This window comes from Miniopterus schreibersii (genome assembly GCF_964146895.1).
Source record: "Miniopterus schreibersii genome assembly, chromosome: 18".
NCBI classification, from domain to species: Eukaryota; Metazoa; Chordata; class Mammalia; order Chiroptera; family Miniopteridae; genus Miniopterus; species Miniopterus schreibersii.
This window is the reverse complement of record NC_138121.1, coordinates 31,953,367-31,959,453: the sequence shown is the minus strand read 5'-3', so window position 1 is coordinate 31,959,453 and position 6,087 is coordinate 31,953,367.

Genomic DNA, 6,087 nt, shown 5'->3' with positions numbered 1-6,087 from the left:
ATTCAAAAAATTAAGAGAGAGCCAATTTCAAAGGAACTTTTTTAAAATGGGGTGCTTGCTCTTGTTCAGACCCTGGACAAACTTATGGGTCCTTTTCGAGTCCTGAGTGAAGGGTGTAAGTCTAAGGGATTAAGTCTAAGGTCTTAGGGAGCAGATTTGTGAAGTCCTGGACTAAGAAACAACTTTAAAGTTTGAAGGGTAGTGTCGACCATTGCAAATAGGAAAGAAGTGAATTAGGCAGTGCTGTTCCCACTTTTTGAAGAAAAAACACACATGGCTTACAGAGACCAGGGAATGTAAGTTTGAAGTTCCTCAAGGAAACTCGACAGATCAACTGATTTACCAGTTCCCTCCGGCTACCTCCAGGCCAGATGGATTTTGTTAGGCATATAAAAATAATTTTTTTCTAACCGCAAAGATGCTTTCTCCAAATATTTTATTGCACTTACAACATAATTTAAAATTCTATTTTAGAGAAACATGGATTTGTTGTTCCACCTGTTTAGGTATTCACTGGTTGATTAATGTGTCCTGACCGGGGATGAACCTTGGCCTATCCGCAATTGAGCTACCTGGCCAGGGCTAATGTAATTTTAAATAAAGGGAGAAAGTAAAGTAGTGGGTATAAATTTGTGTAAATAAACTTCATATATACAAATAAAACCCTGCAATAGGATTAAATGCTTCATAATTTTAGCAATAAAGTAAAATACGCTTGAGACACTACTGAAAGGTACACAAAAAAACTTAGCGAATGAAATAAATTATACTATATTCTTCAATAAAAGTCCTTAACATAAACATCATTTTAAATTAATTTATGAATTTAACATGATCCTACTTAAAATAATATCCTTTTCTAAGTAGGATTTTTCTAAAATTCAAACGGAAAAAAAGAAAGAATAGACAGTATATTGCTGGGGAGGGATGCAGTATGGGGCAGCTGGAGCTAGTCTTACCAGATAACAAACTTCAAAAATTGAAATGTGGGACTGTCATCTGACTTGACAGACCAGTGGAACAGTAGAGAGAATTCCAAAAAAGAACCAAGTAAAGGATTTTAGTGTATGGTAAATGCATTTCACATCAGTTTGGTAATAAGGGACAATTTAGTAGCCTTTCTGGGGGGGGAAAAAAAGAATGGAATAGTGTATTTCTCTCAGTTTGGTGTAAGAGTAATGCTGATCTTGTAATATAAGTTAGAGCATGTTTACTCCTCTTTAACGTTTGGAAGAATGTGAGAGGAGTGGATGTTTATCCTTTTTGAAATGTTTAATAGAATTGAGCAGTGAAGCCATCTGGTCCAGGCATTTCTTTGTTGGAAGATTTGATCACTACCTCAACTTTCTTGCTAGTTACAGGTCTGCTGAGATTTTCTAGTCACGATTCAGTTTTGGTAAGTTGTTACTAGGAATTTATTTCATATAGGTTATCCATTTGTTGGTGGATATTCATAGTATTCTCAATCTGTTTTATTCCGCAAAATTACTTTTTCAGTTTTAGTAATTTGAGTCTGTTTTTCTTATTCAATGTTACCATTTTTTTAAATATAACTTTTGGTTTCAGTAATTAAATTGTTTTTCTATTATTTATCTCTGCCCCAATATTTATTTTCTTCCCTTTGCTAGTTAAGGGTTTAGCTTGCTCCTGTTTTCCTAGTTTCCTAAATTTAGTTGTTGATTCAAGCTCTGTGTGTTTACAACTTTAAATTTTCTCCTTAGCACTGCTTTTGCTGCATCACATACGTTTTGATATGTTCAGTTTTCATTTTCATTTCTTTCAAAATGTTTTTTAAATGTACCTTTTGATTTCTTCTTTGATTCTTTGTTTAAGAGTGTGATATTTAATTTCTGTGTATTTGGAATTTTCCACTTTTTCTGCTGTTATTGAGGTCAAGTTTCATTCAATTACATATAATCGGAAATTATATTTTGTATTACTCAACCTTTTAAAATTTATCAAGACTTGTTTTGTGACCTGACATTGTCTATTGTGCAAAAAATTCTATACGAACTTGAGAAAAAATTTTATTCTGCTGTTGCTAGGTACAGTGTTTTCTGTTAGGTTTAAATAGTTCGTTAAGTCTTTTATGTCCTTATTGATTTTCCTGTTGTTCTAGCCATTATTGAAAGTAGAGTGCAGTTAGGTAATTTTTTCATTACGTGAACTTCATAAAGTATACAGGCATACCTCATTTTATTGCACTTCATTTTATTGCAGTTTATAGACACCATGTTCTTTACAGATTGAAGGTTTGTAGCCACCCTGTGTTGAACAACTCTATTGGTGTCATTTTTTTAATAGGGTCAGATGATGATTAGCATTTTTAGCAATAAAGTATTTTAAAATTACAGTGTATACATTTTTAGACATAATACTTTTGCACACTTAATAGACTATAGTGCACTAGGAAACAAAAAAATTCATGTGACTCACTTTATTGTGATATTTGCTCTATTGTGGTGATCTGGAATTGAACCCACAGTATCTCTGAGATATGCCTGTACTTACACAAACCTAGATGATAAAGCTTACTATACACCTAGGCTGTGTAATATACCCTATTGCTCCTAGGTTACAAACCTGTACAGCATACTGTAGGCAGTTGTAACCCAGTGGTATTTGTGTGTCTAAACATAAAAAGGTGCAGTAAAAACCTATAGCATAGCCCTGGCTGGTTTGGCTCAGTTGGTTGAACATCATTCCGAACACCGAAAGGTTGCTCGTTTGATTCCCGGTCAGGGCACAAGCCCAGGTTGCAGGATTAGTCCCCAGTCCGGGTGCATACTGGAGGCAACCGATTAATATTTCTCTCTCACATTGGGGTTTCTCTCTCTACCCCCTCTGCCTTCCCCTTCCTCTTTAAAATCAATTTAAAATATTTAAAAGAAACATAGCATAAAAGATAAAAAATGGTATACCTGAATAGAGCACTTACCAATAATGGAGATTATAGGTCTGGGAGTTGCTCTGGGTGAGTTGAATTAGTGCTGATTTAATGTGAAGCCTAGGGCATTATCATACACTACTGTAGACTGACTTTATAAACAGTGCATACTTAGGCTACACTAAATTTATTTACATTTTTTCAATCATAAATTAACATTGGCTTACTGTAACTTTTTAACTTTATAAACTTTAAAAGTTTTAACTTTTTTGCCCAGCCGGGCGTGGCTCAGCAATTGAGCATCGACCTAGGATCCAGGCGATCAGGGTTCAATTCTCGGTCAGGGCACATGCTCGGGTTGCGGGCTGCAGCTGATCAATGACTCTCTCATCATTGATGTTTCTATCTCTCTCTCCCTCTCCCTCCCTCTCTCTCTGAAATCAGTAAAGATATATTTTTTTTAAAGTTTTAACTTTTTTATTCTTTTGTAATACTTAAACATTGTACAGCTATACAAAATATTTTTTTCTGTATATCCTTATTGTATAAACTTTTTTTTAATTAAAATGTTTAACTTTTTTAACTTTTTTGTTAAAAAGACATAAATACACACAAGTAGCCTAGGCCTACACAAGGTCAGGATCATCAATATCACTGTCTTCCACCTCTGTCTACATCTTGTCCCACTGAAAGGTCTTCAGGGGCAGTTACTTGCATGGTTGTTATTTCCTATGATGATAATGCTTCTTCTGAGATACCTCATGAAGTACCTGCCTGAGGCTCTTTTAAGTGTCACTCTTTTCAAAAACATGTCCATAGTAGTTTGGTTTTTTTCCATCATAGATTTACTTGTAAGTAGATAATGCACCATGAACATTCCTTTCTATTAAAGAAAACCTTTCGATGTTGGGGTCCATGTTTTCAAACATTTTAAGAAGCTGGTTGAGGTCTGCAGACCCACTGAACCCTCTACTATGAATTTCCTTCAGGCTTTCCTCCTGTAGTTTTATTTTCTCTCGCCTCTTCCGCTATGCACTCCACTCTGGCGTTACGACTACAGTGTCACTGGGCAGTAGGAATTTCTCAGCTTCATTATAATCTTATGGATTATAATGTCATATATATGGCCCATTGCTGACCAAATCATTACGTGGATTATGACTGTATTGAAATATCCAACTATTACTGAATAAGTATTTTTCCCTTCAGTCCTATCAGATTGCTTCATATATCTTGGGGCTCTGATGTCTGGCACAAATGTTTATAATTCCTATATTTCTTAGTTGACACACCCTTTTCTCTTACAACAGTTTACTCAATGTCACCTTTCTCTGATACTATTATAGTTACCTCCTCCCTTTTGATTACTACTTGCATGGACTATCTTTCTCCATCCTTTTACCTTCAACTCATTTGTGTTTTTAGATCTAAAGTATCTTGTATACAGCATAGTTGGATCATGTTTTAAAAGTTTATTGTTGGAAATATTACAGATATCCCTGCCCCCCTCCCCTTACACCTTTCCCCCCTCCCCCTCCCCAGGCCTTTCCCACACTGTCTGTCCGGGGGCTATGCATATATGCATATAAATTCATTGGTTAATCTCTTCCAGCCCCTCCCCCCACCTTCCTGGATCATTTTTTTTTTAATCCATTCTGGCAACCTCTGCATTTTGACTGAATTGAATAAATATACATTTAATTAATTACTGAAAAGAATTGCTATTTTGCTGTTTCCTGTATGTCTTTACAGCATTCCCCTCTCATTTTCTCCATTACTGCCTTCATTCATTTTTAAATTTGTGACATATTTTGATTCTCTTCCAATTTTCTTTTGTCCTGTGGATAGATCTTAGTTAGTTACCATGGGGATTACATATAACAGCCTAATGTTTTAACAATCTAAATACCAACTTACCTACTATCACATAAAAAAATTCTATAACTCTGTTCTCTAATGTCAAAATGTGTCTTTATTCAGTGTGTCCAATTAACAAAGGTTTATAATTATTTTTATGAATGTCTGATCAATTCCATAGAAAATAAGAAGTGGAGTTACAAACTAAAATTACCCCAGGTTCTCCTCCAGGCCGTAGATTATCTATTGTGTCTCCACCAATAACCTCTTGAGCCAGTTTTCTATGGGTTTGTAATCCACCTTGCAGCTTTTGTGAGCAGTGCCTGCTCATTTTCCCAACTGCATTCTGATGAGTGCCTTGTATCATTCCTTCATGTATCAAGAAAGGTTAGAAAAGATGTACACAATTTGTAAGCATGATCTGCTTTGCTCCCTCGTTTGAGGGGGAACTGGGTTGCTGCCTGCTCAAGACCAAGATCACTGCCATGCTGGGGAGTAGTGAGGCAAGAGTGAAAATGCCATAAAACTACTAACATTTGAAGATGGCTTTTTCTTTATTGGGCATTGCTTGTTCCTGTAATCTTTTGACTATTTTCCAGGGGTACTACAGAGTTAGCTCAGAAAGCTGCTGTTCTATTGTTTGTGGGGAAGCAATAAACTGGAACTTTTTAGTTCAACATTTTGGTGATGTCACTCCAGGAATTATATTTGTCACGTTTCCTGTTTCAAGGATTCTTATTTTAAAATGAAGAAATTGAGGCTTAGGGAAGTTGTGTAAATTCCCCCAAACTACAAAGTTTAATGAAGTTAGGATTACACTCTCCTAATGAGAATGTTACTGTTCCCCAGTGCTGAGGTCCTGGAAGTTGTGCTTGCTTGGGCAGTTGCAGGACTGCCTAATAAACATATTGTGAAGGTGTTTTCTTATCGGCATAAAGATGCCAATAAAACTAATTCAGGGTTAAAGCCTATTCTGTTTATTTGATTGACAGTTTGAATCTGTGATTGCTGATGGTGTCAGAGCTGTGAGACTGGCTGTTGGACACATTAAACTATTTTAATAAATTGTGCTTGTACAACAGAAAGCCATCCAGAAGAAAATAACAATGAATCTTACCTCACTACATGACATTAAATTCTACATGGATTAAATATTTACATATCAAGAAAACCAACTTGCAAGGCAACCTAAGAAATAATATATACAATCTAGAGATATATTTTTAAAAGTTTAATTTTATTTATCACTATTCCCTCTGTGCTCTCTTCCACCTCTACCCCTCCCCCAAACTATCTTCCTAATTCATAAGGTTAGAAAAAATTAATACATATTTAGTTACATA